Below are 13,131 nucleotides of genomic sequence, written 5' to 3'. Positions count from 1 at the left end.
ATCCTTTCATGTATTCATTCATTGGTTCCAGAAAATTCTTACCTGTTAATGCTAAAAACACTGCTTCTACTCCATTTCCTTTCTCTCTTCCCTCAGGGATAACATTAAACATATGTTAGACCCTCTCTTCCTCCTTATCTCACGTCGTCTCTTCCATACTCTCCTTTGTCTCTACATGCTATATTTGTGATAATTTCTTCTGACTTCTCTAATTCCCTAATTCCCTTCTCAGCTGGGTTAACTCTGCTGTTCAATCCATCCATTGCGTTTTTTACTTTGGTCATTGTAGTTTTCATTTCTAGAGATGCAACTTGATTCTTTTTTAGATCTGCAATGTCACTTTTTACAAATTTCCGTTCTCTGCAGTTATTTTTAAGTATGTCTTATTTCTTTAAACATTATTTGCATAGTTCTTTTGTAGGCAATAATTTGAAGACTTAAGGGTCTATTTCTGTTTTCTGTTGATTCTTCTAGTTTAACTCATAGTGTCGTATTTTTCTTGTGTGTGATCATCTTTGACTGTGTGCTGGTCATCATTTTAGAAAAAAAAATGTTTGAAAGAAGAATTTGAGACTCAGGACAAAAGCACCTTCCACCAGAGAGTATTTTACCTGCTCTTGCCAAACACTGTGGAATACTGCTAGTCCAGGACCACCTTAATCAACCTTAAGGCTTGAGTTTCCTTGGCCCATCCAGATGAGAACTTAGATTGCAAGATCGTATGAGGGCTGGTCGACTTGTGGTTCACCCTTATCCTGAGGGTGTCGCCCTTTGGAGTTCCACATCAATGGGGGATGGTATCTTATTATATGCCCCACCTGTGTGCGCCCTGCGGTTTGATATCTATCTCTCTCATTCCATGAGGCTGTCAAAATAGAACTCAGTTTCACTGGAATCAGAAAACACCTCAAGAAAAAAGTGGCTTTTCTTCTTGCCTACCTGTCTGGATTCCTCCCCCCGCCCCCCCGTATTGGCCTGGCAATTCCCTTTTATACTGCCAAGATGTCAGTGCTTAGGATATATATATATTTTTTTAATGTATGCAGCATTTTTAAGCTGATTTTAGTGCAAGGTAGGTCCAAATAATCTAGCCTGCCATCACTGGGAGCTGGAAGTTCTCCCTTCAGTCACTCAGTATTTTGGAGTGCCTACTATGTGCCGGGCACTGCGCTGAGGCAGAGAAGGAAACCAGACAGACAAAGTGGGCTCTTGGGGCACTCACAGACTCTCTGGGGAGACAGTTACTCAATTGATTAGTTCATTCCAGTTGTGACGCATACTGTGAGGTAAGGAAGTTCAGGGGTGATGAGAAGGAGCCTTTGCCGGCTTTGTGAACTCAGGGAAGGTGTTCTTGGGAATGTGACTTAAGCTGAGATCTGAAGGACCTGTGGGGATTCGAACATCGTTGGGTGTTGGATCAAGAGAATCCAGGCAGAGGGAGCAGTGAACACAAACCTCAGAAGTGGGAAGAGCATGACATTCATGAAAAGTGTCCAATGTCCACTGTGGCCACAGTGCATGGAGCAGGGTAGGGGCTGGAGGACAAGAGGTGAGGCTGGAGGTCAGCGGCGTCAGACTATCAGGCTCTCAGGAGCAGAGTTTCAGACTTCGGTCAACATCCCAAGAGCAACAGTAGTCACAGAGGGCATCGGGGTTGGGCTTGCTTATTAGGATCACTGCTCGGAAGTGTGGCAGGTGGATGATAGTGGCCAACAGGGCATTTGTCAGGCCAGTGAGGGGGCTTAGTGGCATGGAGGTGAACAGATTCAAGAGATGTTTACAGGGTAAGACTCTCCACCAAGCTTTACCACAGAATTGTCCCAGAATGCCTTACCCAACCATGCTGATTATTCTTCATTTGCCCCCTGGATCCACACCATACCTAGTCTCTGTCCTGGGAGTCTGGTTTGGATGGGCCACACCGAGGGCCTCCCGTGCCTCTGGTCCCCTGTTAGGTTAGGCCAATGGTAGGCACCAGCAGACCAGAGGGAGGAGAAGAGAGAGGTTGGGTGTTCCTTCCCTGCTCTCTGTTTGTTTTAGCACCCCAAGGGCATGCCCCCAGGGCTACAGTCTCTGTTGGGTAGCCTGTCCTCTGCCCTCCGTGGGCCCAGTTCTCATGGGGCTCTGGCAGCCCTAGTGCCTTGTTTTGCCCCGTGAGCCCTATACTGGTGACACTTACTGCTGTGGCTAGTCTCCGGGGACCACAGCATCCTTTCTTGATTCCCTCAACACTCATCACACCCCCACAAACGGTTCCTTTGTTAACATGCCTTCACTGGAACCATCGGGGGTGAGTTTGGGTTTCTGCCAGGGCCCTGAGTGATCACCAAACTCAGGGGGGTTTTCTTTTCTTTTCTTTTCTTTTCTTTTCTTTTCTTTTCTTCTTTTCTTTTCTTTTCTTTCCTTTTTTTTTCTTGAAAGAATCTGGGAGGCAAATCCGTTTGAGAAGCCTGGAGGGGGGCCAGTCCCTCGTGGCAGCCAAAGGGGTGGTGTCAGAGCCCACATGAAGGCCCCGCTGCCGTCTGTGTTCCGTAAACAAACACCCGCGTGTGTGCACAGCGAGCCGGAGCCAAATGACAAACACGGCTGTGACGATTTTATAGAGCCCCAGTATCAGAGAGGACAGAGGTAATTAGGAAAATTATAAACATAGCTGGTGTCTTCTGTCTGGCCGCACAATCTGGGTGTGTGTCTGCTGGGGGGCTGTTCCGCATCCACCTTCAAATTCTGGTTCCAGGCATGTCTTAGAAGAAGCGTCCGAGTGACTGAGGTCGAGGGCCTCTGATTTCTGGGGTGGCCGGTGCCGTGCGTGGTTCTGCGAAGGACCCCAGCTAGGCTTGCCTGCCAAGCTCCATTCCCTCCCTCTCCTCTGCCTTTCGCTTCCCCGCCTCCTGAGAGGAAGTTTGCTTCTCTTCACTTTCACTTTGGAGATGTGAGCTGCGAACACAAGCATCTACTCAGGGGTTGACAAATGCCAGAGATTTGTGTTCCCAAAGCCCGTGGGTTCCCTCTCACTCCCCGCCTGCCTCCAGGCTGGGGCTTCAGGCGCAGAGCTGAGTTCAGGGAGGAAAACGAAGCTTGACCCAATGGCAGAAGTTGCCTGTGTGGGTGGGTGGTCAGGGAAGGCTCCCCCCGACGAGGCAGTTTGGTAGAGGCCAAGGTGCCGAGAAAGATCCAGGCACTCAGAGGGCTTCTCCAGGTAGAGAAACAGAACAAAGTCCCAGGGGAAGAAGGATGGTGTGGCTGGGGGAGCGGAGGGTCGGAGACCAGCTCCTGGTTTGCTTGACACGGTCCTGGTTTATTCCCACTGTTTCAGCATCATCATTGATGGCATCCCTTTTGACTCTCAAAAAGGGTCCCTGATGGCTTAATAAATGACACGGTTACCCTACTTCTAGGGCACAGGAAGAATTCTAGGTTTCGTATATTTTAACTGCAATGGGAAGCCATTAGCGGATTCCAAGCAGGGGAGTGAGAACACCAGACTTTTCCTTCGTTCTGCCAGGGCCCTGAGTGATCACCAAACTGCCACTATTGACTGAGTGCTGGGGTCTCCTACACTCCACGACGCAGCAGTGAACCACATTCAGTACAACCTCTGTCCTCCTGGAGCTTCTGTTCCGGAGCTAGAACTGCCAACAAGCACCCAACAAAATTAACCCATTCTTTGCTGTTCTCAGTGCCCTTGACGGGTCAGGTTGCCCATGAGACAGAGAGAAAGACGAAGGCAAAAGAATGCCAGGCTGGTTTGTTTCCTATATTCAATCATCGGAACCTCATAAGCTACTTCCCATGAAGTCTGCTCCCAAATTCACCCTTGAGGATGGTCTCCTTGGGGAGTCACATAGAGTGTGGATGTCCCCTGACCCCCTCTCCCCCACACGTCCAGGTTGCAGTGGTCAGTGAGGCCAGCTGTGTACTGGCGGCTCTGACTGGGTCCTCCTGCCAGGCTAGGTCTCAGCTCTAAGTAACGGGTTACCTACGTTTCTAGAATCCCAGCTCAACTGGCCTGAGCGGACAGGAGCACATGATGCTGACACATCTCACCAAAACTCCTGCCTCTGTGCCCGGGACTCAGGCATAGAGTTGAGTGCGGTCAGGAAGACAGACCATGAAGGGGTGTGGCTTCAGGCATGGCTGGATCCATCAGCCAGACTATGGCATCGAGAGTCCTCTGTCACCCCTGCCGTTCTTCGTGCCAGCTCAGTCTTCTGTTGGAGGCTCCCAGTAACTCAAGGCCTCCAAGCTGACACCCAGCAACCCAGAGCAGAGCTCCAGTCTCTGAACGGTTCCATCTAAAGTCCTGGAATTGGATTCTGTTGGGCCTTAGGCTCATCACTGAAGCAGCCACTGTACCCAGGAGGATGGAGGAGGCAAACTGGCCAATCCTGAGTCATGTCCTTACCACCCCCTACCCCCAACAAACAGTTTGGAAGAGGGTCAGCCCCGCCCACACTGCGTGGAATGAGAGCGGGGGAGGGGAGGTTCTCCAAGGAAAATCTGGGTGCCGTGGGTGGAATGAGAGAGGATGAGGCAGGAGAGCAGCTGGTGGCTGCTCCTGGAACTCCGTGGCCCGAGCCCTTCTGAGTCCTCCAGCCCTTGGGGTGTGGATTCTGCCTCCTGAGCCCTGGGACCAGAGCTGGAGGAAGTGCTTCTGGGTGGGGGGTGGGGCTTGCTGGCTACAGGGGAGGTCAGAAGAGGACCCCTGCCCTTCTGGCCTTGGGGAAGGCTTCCAAAGGAACAGGTTGCCCCTCCTGCCTCTCATCACCTGTACTCAAGGACGCTGCTTGATGGTGGGGAAGGAAAGCCTCCCCCTGAGCACCAGGGGCATGCGCGGACCTCTTAAGTCTCTCCTTGTATCCCATCAGCTGCTCCGGGGCTGGTCCCACACCAGCCAGTCCATCAGATGCAGGGTGGAAGGCTCCCCAAGGACCTTTGGACCTTACCCAGATTCTCAGACTCTAAATGGTGGTGGGCAAAGGCAGGACCCACCATGAGGCCACCAGCTTTCACAGCCTCACTCCCGCCGCCTAGAAGAATGGGCGGTGAGGTTAGGGAGGGAGAAGGGAGAGGCCTAGGAGGTGAGCACCAAGGCCTGGGAAGCAACCACACCACTCACCTCTTCTGGGAGGGTGACAGACCCCAGCTCGGAAAAGGAGGGAGCTGTGGCGACCCAGGCTGGTGAGCAAGGAGACCCGCCAGGGACCAGGAGAAGGGTTCCCTCTCAGTGTCTTCATGCCACAAGATGTAAAATAATCCCCTCGGCTCAGAAAAACACAATTTTATGGCTGTCTGACTCATTTCCCACAAAGCTAGGTTCACCCCCCCACACCCCACCCCACGTGTAGAGCTTTTGTTTTGAAAAATAAAAAATATGTTGAAAATTTCAAGATGACTTTTAGCCACAAATAGCTCCCTTCCTCACCCTAGTCCCAGGCCCCCCTCACCTAATTTCCCAAACACTGGCCGCCAGTGAGGGGGACCCAGTCCAAGTGGGTGTGAGATGACTCTGGGCCACACAGTGCCCAGGGCCGGGCCAGCAGATGCCCGCTGGGCACTGAGATGGGCCGAGGGGCCCTCCAGGGAGGTGGTGGGCCTCACTGGCATCTGCTGTTGTGCCCCTGAGTCTTCAGTTTTGGGGTCCCAGGTGGGCCCCAACAGCACCACCACCCACTCCTAGGCTTGTAGTCTCTCCAGGCCTGGGTCCCTTTCCATAGCTTCTAAGACGCAGGTAATGTCCACTAGCGGCTCTCGATCCTGACGCTCTGGGCTAGGGGCTCCACCCCGTGACCTCGGACACCCAGCTGGGACGTACCCCAGCCCCTGCTGCTGCATTGCTCCTCCCCAGGTCGGTGAATAGCAGCACCGAGTCTCATAACCCTTATGGGGTCCCTGGGACCTGGGACCCCATAAGGGAAGCCTAGGGGTCCTCCAGTCCCCCAAATACATCAGGATGTTTCATTACCTGCCACATACTGGGGCTTGTCCTCCTGGCAGCCCCCAACTCTGCCATTCCTTTAACTTCCCAACAATCCTGGACCATGGGTCTCAGCATCCCCATTTCTCAGGCGGGAAACAGCAGCAGATGGCACATGACCCATGTCAGCTGAGGGAGGCCTCATGCTTCCTGCTGACTCCCCAACCGCCCAGGAAGAACACCCAGGTCAGAAGCTGAGGGCTCGGATGGAGGGCCGTCCCAGGAGGTCCCGAGTGTCCGGCGCGTGGGAAGGACACACCTGGAGAACACACCGCCCACAGAGCTGGCCTCCCCTCCCCGCTACACGACTGCTGCGGCTTGCTGCGTTCAAGGCCCTCCACGCTGCACACAGGTGGCCCACAGGCATCAGCCCCCATCTTCTCAGAGGACAGCCTCCGGAAGCTTCCTAAAGGCCACCAACGCCAGCATCCATTGAATTGGGAACCCCAGCCAGGCAGGAACCTGCTATTCCAGAGCCAGACATCCCAACCCGTGGACTCAGGCTCCTCAGATCCGGGATGAGACAGAGGCCCCATCCCCAACTGTAGTGAGCCCCACTGAGGTCCAGGACAATGGGCCTGTGGGCCCCAGGGAGCTGCCCAGGCCATAGGTCTGCCCGCGGTCTGCTCTGGGGTGCACCCCTGGTTCCTGGTTCCCCAGGGCCCCGGACTCCCACCTAGAAGCAGGAAGTAGTCTGCAGGAAACAGCAGGAGGGCGGGGGTATCTTACTGTCAGGGGCTCTGCCAGGAGGACCCTGGGGTGAGCTGGGGACAGACATTGGGGGGTTGTGGATTGGGGTCCCCCCGGCTAGCTGGGCCATGGGCATCAGGGGAAGGGCCAGAGGTGATCTGGACTTCCTTAACCGCGAGAAAAATGACTCAGCTAAATTGAGGAAGATTTCCGTTTCGGCAGACTACTTTTTCCACTACGGTAAGAGCTTTTACCCACAAACTCCAGAGGAGCTGGGTACCCCAGAGAAGGGTTTGGGGAGTTTCGATTTGAATAGTCAATGCTGATTCTTAATCATTATTTTGAAAAGACAGCTCTTGGTTTTCCAGCAGGTGGCTGGGTCATGGGGAGAGAAGCCAGTGTGTGTGTGTGTGTGTGTGTGTGTGTGTGTGTGTGTGTGTGTTTGCAAGCAAGTGCATAGCTGTACCTTGAGGACTCAGGAGCCCAGGAAGAGGGAGATTTCCCGGAGCGGTTCCCGTTGCCTGTTGGCAGGCCTTGCGCAGGTCTGCAGGAATGACCGGGATTCTCCAGCCCTCTGAGCCTGTTGGGCTGAACGGGGCTATGAGCTACCTTGCTGGAGGGCTGTGTGCCAGGCAGCAGGCTGGGCGCTTCCCCACGTTACCCCACGGCTCTGGGAGGTGAGGCCCACTCCAGATATTAGCTGAGACTCCAAGAGGGAAAAGCCCCCATCAGACACCTGGCCAGATGTGAACCCAGGGATCCTGACACTGCTGTAGACCAATCGTTCCCCCCCCGCCACACACACACCCCTGGCCCTTTCTCCAGCTCCTGGCATCTCCTGACACTGCCCAGAGTCACCCTGAACCCAGCGAGGGCCAAAGGCTTCTTTCTAGGGGCCTGGCTCAAACCCCCGTCCATCAGTGATCAGCAGCTGGGCCTGGCCCCCGTCGGGGCATCTCCGTGGCAGCCCTGGTTCCCACTGTGCAGCCCAGCCCCTCGGCCAAGGCAGGCTGGGTGGCAGATGGGGCCTTCCAAGAGTGCACGGCCCAGCCTTGTCCCTGAACTTCCGACCTAAGGAGGAGGAAGGCCAGCTGCTTTGGGCTCCCCTCACATCTGGTCCAGCCCAGGAGAGCTTCCTGGAGGCAGGCGCCAGCAGGCTTGGCCAGGATGGCAGCAGTGAGTACAGTGAGGGCCCCTGGCACAGTGACGGCCCAGGCTGGAAGGTGCTTCTCCTGTCCCACCGGATGGAGGCCCTCGTTCTGCTTCCACTCTGGCAAGATCCGCAGCTATGAAATGCTCCCCCTTACGGGGCAGACTCTTCCCTGAGGCCTCACTGAGGGGATGACAGGATGTGGGGTTCCTCTTCCCACTTCACTGCTGGCTGGACCTGGCTTCTCCTGGGGGCCCCTCCACATCCTGCTTCACCCTGACTCCTGCTCTGAACGGGGCTCAGTTTCCCAACCTGGAGGGACGTGGGAGTCCACAGCTGCCCCGGGGGGGAGGAGCCTGGCCCCGGTCTCCAGAGATTTCGGGGAACAGAGCTGGGCCTGACCAGTGTGGCTCTGCGGCCAGGGCAAGGGTTCTGCCTGAGGCCAGGACACGTGTCCTGGCTCCATGGCCTCCCCACGGCCCAGCCATCTGGCCAGCCTCCAGCGGAGCAGCAGGGGCTGCAGCAGCGGGCGGGGGGGCGGGGAGGGGGGAGGAGGCAAGGCCTGCAGCCCCCCTGGGGTGCTGGCAGTTCCAGGGCAAAGGGCGAGAGGGCTGTGGCCAGAGTGGGGAAGCAGGGCAGGGAGCAGCTTAAGATGGATGGATGGCCGCAGGGCTTGAGCTCCAGGCCTGCCCCCTCTCTCGGGTGCGCCTTCCAGGAGACAAAACGAAAGCACTGGAGAGAGGAGAGGCCAGGAGGCAGAAATGGGGAAGGGGCTGAAATAGTCCACGGCCAAGGGCAGGGAAAGGAAGAGGAACAGAGAAAGACAGCAGCAGAAGAGCCACTTGGCAAGAGCTCCTATCCAGCTGCTCCCGCTGCTGATGAAGAAAATAGAGCCCCAGGGGTCAGGCAGGACCTTGGAGGTAGGGGTTCCCCACCTATTACCCCTACTCCCTGCCCACACAGAGGGCGCCGACCTTCCCCACCCCAGGGCTCACAGCAGATAGCGATCTGAGAGCGTGTCATGCTTGTGCCGTGTGTAAGCATGTGCGTGTGTGTCCTTGCGTAAGCCTCGCACGTACCCGTGTCTGAAGCCCTCTGCCTCTGGGACTCACGACTGCCCGGTTGCAGAGGCAGCCTGGACACCAGGACAAGGCCCTTCCCTGAGCCCGGCCCCACGAGCCCCATGAGGCCAGCCCTCCTTGAGGGCCCTGGGGAGCATCAGTGGGGCTCAGTCTCTGCTGCTCCAGAGACCCAGATGTCCTGCCTACCCTATGGAGGAGCAGAGGAGACGACCCCTCCTCCTCGGGTCATCCCCGCCCAGCGGTCCTTGTGGTCCAGGTAGACAGAGGGCCCAGCTGCTCACACATGTGCAGAACCAGCTCCAGGCCTCCGCGGTGGGCAGACACTCAAAGGGCCCCCACAGTGGGCCACAGAATATTTCTCACATGCAAACCTCAGTGTGTGTGTATGTGCGTGTGTGTGCGTGTCTGTGTGTGTGTGTGTGTGTGTGCGCGTGCATGCGTAAACATTCACATTCACCCCCTTGTTGGGGAGCTCTGGCCTGTCTGCCTCAACCATTGACCCACCATCTCCTCATCCAAAACCCCTGGGGGCTCTCAAGGGCCCAAGCTCTCTGACACGACCTGGCCTGGCCCGGCCCCGCGCTCACTCACTCCCGGCTCAAGCCCCTCGCAGCAGCCAGGCTGGCTTCCCACCCCTCGGCCCTGTTCTTCATTCCGGTTTTCTGTGCCGATGTGAGCGGTGTGTGCACCTGCCTCCACTGTGTGTGCGGCATCTTCTCTTTGTGGTCTGAACAGTGTGACAATGTGTGAATGAAGGAAGAACCCATGGAGCGCCGCGCTGTGCGGGAAAGGCACATCACAGCTCTTGTAATGGAAAAGCCTGGGTGGTACCAGCTTCAGGCACAGCTCCAACCCAGTGGTGGAAATCCACGCTCATGAACCAGCTCGGCTTTCCCTTCTGTGCCTCTGCCTTCCCTGCAGGCTCCCAACGAGGGGCCACACGGCTCACATTCCCCTGCTTTGCTACTTAGGAAAAAGAAAAACATTTTTCCCAGTATTTCCAGCCAAAGTCTCAGGGCTGACACCCATTGGCCACGGCCAGGGGCATGGGACCCACTTCTGGAGGCCTGGGCTAGAGCAGCCCTGCCTATATCAACCAGCTGACTTGAGAGAGGGAGAGGGCTGGTCCCCAAAGGAGCACCAGGATGGCCCTAGAGGAAGGAAGTGGACGCCTGGCAGCCAGGAACGTGGGGGCCCACCAGATGACTGTCCATGCGTCCCTGGGGTGGGGTGGGACGTGGGCTGTTCCTGTCCTCGGTCACTCCAAGCCCAAATGGGGTCCAGAATCCTGCAGTTGGCAAGCCCCCGGATAACTGTGCCATTTTTTTATTGTACAGTTGGGGAAACTGACACCCAGGGGTCAGGACACGGGCCAAGGGTCACACAGCTAGAACATGGACTTTGATGGATGATCTTGACTGTCACCTGGGGCACCCCATGTGTCTGGTGCTGCACACTGGAACCACGTACCTGGCCTGCCCCCCAGATTGACCCATCACACATATTCCAGACATGAGAGTCAGTAAGAGTGACAGCAAGTCCCACTCCCGCCACGGAGGCTCAGCATCGATGTGCTGCACTGAGCCCCCGGCTGAGACACTCCATCGGCAAACCCCCATCCAAGAAGAGGTGCTGCCCCCCAAAGCTGGGGGTGTGAGACGCGGGCAGAGGGGAGAGGGGCTGGGGTGGGAATAGGAGGTAGGCTGACCCGGGGCAGGCCTCCGAGAGGCCCAAGCGTCCAGACCGCTGGTCACTGCTCCAGCTCGCAACTGAGGAGGGGGAAGGAGGCCTGGACCACAAGGTCAGAAAAGGTCAAGGGACAGAGAGGCCATGAGGGGCCCAGCAGGCTCCAGCAGGCTGCCGGGACGCCTGGCCAGAAAGGCCTGTTTACTCAGAGGCCCACGAGGTCAAGGCCCAGGCCCAGGGTTAATTATTAACGGCCTCCAGACTCGTGGCTGCCCAGCATGGTGTGGCCAGAGCCCAGAGCCCCAGCACCAACAACACCCCCCCTGCCGCTCTGCCCCCCAGGAGTGCTCCCCTGGCTTCAGCTTCCCAAGGCCCTGACTCCCTGAAGTCCCCAGGGATTCTTGCACCCTCCTCCCCAACTCAGGGCAGGTCTGTGTCCGAATCCTGGGCCCCCCCAAGGTGGGCAAAGTCGGGGGAGGGAGGTCAAGGTTCCTGTTCACCTCCCACAGCCCAGCTCCTGGTTACCACATGCCGCAGGCATGGGAGAGGGCAGAGGAAACCTCTTTCAGAAGGAGGAGCAAAATGGGCACGAGAGGTCAGGGGAAGCCTGTTTTTCTGGCAGGGACCTTGGAGGCAGTGCTGTTGGGGACAGCACCCCAAGGCCTGAGCTCATGGGGGCCCAGACGGGAGGTTGTCTGGGGACCCCCACGTGCACCCTGCTCAGGGACGGCTGAGTTCCACGTCATGGCCTGGTTCCCACCACCTCCCAGGAGAGCAGATCCGCCAGCTGCGCGTGCCCTGGGGAGCGTCCTCCCCATCCCTGGAGCTGGTGCCGACAGATGAGCCCTAGCGCATTAGCCGCCTTTGGGCTGCAAATCCCCACTTTGTCCTGCAGCTTAAGTCCTCACCGCAGGCGGGCCGGCTGCCCACCTTCCCCAGCCTCTGGAGCCCCACCCCCTCAGCCTCCGGCCCCCAGGGCAGCCTCGCCCTCCGCCGGGACCCAGAACGGGGCCTCGGGGATGGGGCAAGGCTGAGGGTGTTGGGTTCAGTGGCTCCTCTAGGGGACTGTGTTGAGGGCCCAGTGCTGACTCCACGGGTGCACATGGCCCAGGACTCTGCATTTCTCACGAGCGCCTGCTGGAGCCAAGGCTCCGGGTCCTCCTGGAAGAGCCAGGGCTTCAGATGGCCTTCGCAGGATGGAGCTCTCCTAGGACTTTTCAATCACTCTTAGATTGACACCGTCAGCCTGGAAGACTCATGTTATCTGTGGAGGCTTTGCGGGGATGGGGCCAGTGGAGGGGTAAAGGGCAGGAGGGACCAGATAACCTGGGCCAGTCTGGTGGGGGAAGAGGGGCAGCCGGTGCCTGGGGAGGTTGGAGGGCCCACTTTTCTTAGGCCTCACTGTCTGCGGGGAGGGCTGGCCTCCCCTTCACAGCTATAAAGGGGGCTCCAGTCCCAGGGCCCCCTTCCCCGAGCGACACGGCTCCCATAGGGGAGTATTTGGGAAAGGCTTCAGGGCACGGCCTGTGGGCTCGCTTGTGGGGAGAGCCTGCCTGTATGGCCTCTGGATGCCCAGCCTAGGCGGGCACATGGCCTGGTGGCCTTGGACACCACAGGGTGCCGCACAACCCGGGCCCTTCAGCGTCCACTTCAGGGCACAATTGTTCCCTTTCCAAGGCACCACTTCTACCCAACCAGGAAATCCTGAAAGAAGGCTGCCCATCCCTCCCTGAGTCAACACTTGCTGAGAAGGAGGGCGGGGGAGCAGGAAAACAGGCCACGGAACTCTGCTCCAGGAGCGCAGGCCACACGCACACACGCACACACGTACCAGCACAGATATGCATGCAGGTGTGAACACACACGCACGCACGGGTGTATGCACACACACACACACTCACGGCCCCCACGCCGCTCAGTCACAGGCGCACACACATTCAGGCACAGATGCGTGCTCTTGCGCACACACACACGTGCGCTTGCACACCTTGTCACAGTGCACGCACACACGTACGCATTCAAAGTCACACATGTCCACACGGACCCATGCACACCCAGGCCTCCTGCCCCCAGGAACCACTCTGAAGCCCCGACCCCGGGCACGCAGACACAGACCCACATGCACTCACTCTGCTCTGCGGGCCTGCTCCCTTCACACTGCCGGCGCCCTCCTTCCTCCACACCAGCCGCACAGCGCCCAGGAGACTCCTCCCGGCACCCCCAGAAGCCCGAGACCAGGACAGAGTCCTCAAACCTCACACAAGGTTCTGTCTTCAGGGCCACATGCTGCCCAGGATGTCCTGGTGCCACGGGGGCAGGGAGGAGGAGATCAGCAGCAGCTGACATAACTCAGCCTGGCCAGGCCTGGGCTGGGGGTTGGAGGTGCCGGGGGCCCTGCAGTGGTGGGGGCTGCCCGGTGGGGGCGAGGGTTGGACCCGTTGCAGATGCTGTTTCCTATAGATCTGCCAGGCTGGACAGACCCTGTGGCCGGGGCTGGGGCTGGCACACGGTGGGACCTCAATACAGAGGGGTTGGATGACAGAGCA

The sequence above is a fragment of the Ursus arctos genome, unplaced genomic scaffold, assembly GCF_023065955.2.
Source record: "Ursus arctos isolate Adak ecotype North America unplaced genomic scaffold, UrsArc2.0 scaffold_19, whole genome shotgun sequence".
Lineage (NCBI taxonomy): Eukaryota > Metazoa > Chordata > Mammalia > Carnivora > Ursidae > Ursus > Ursus arctos.
The sequence above is the reverse complement of the archived record's forward strand: the minus strand, read 5'-3'. Positions refer to the sequence as shown.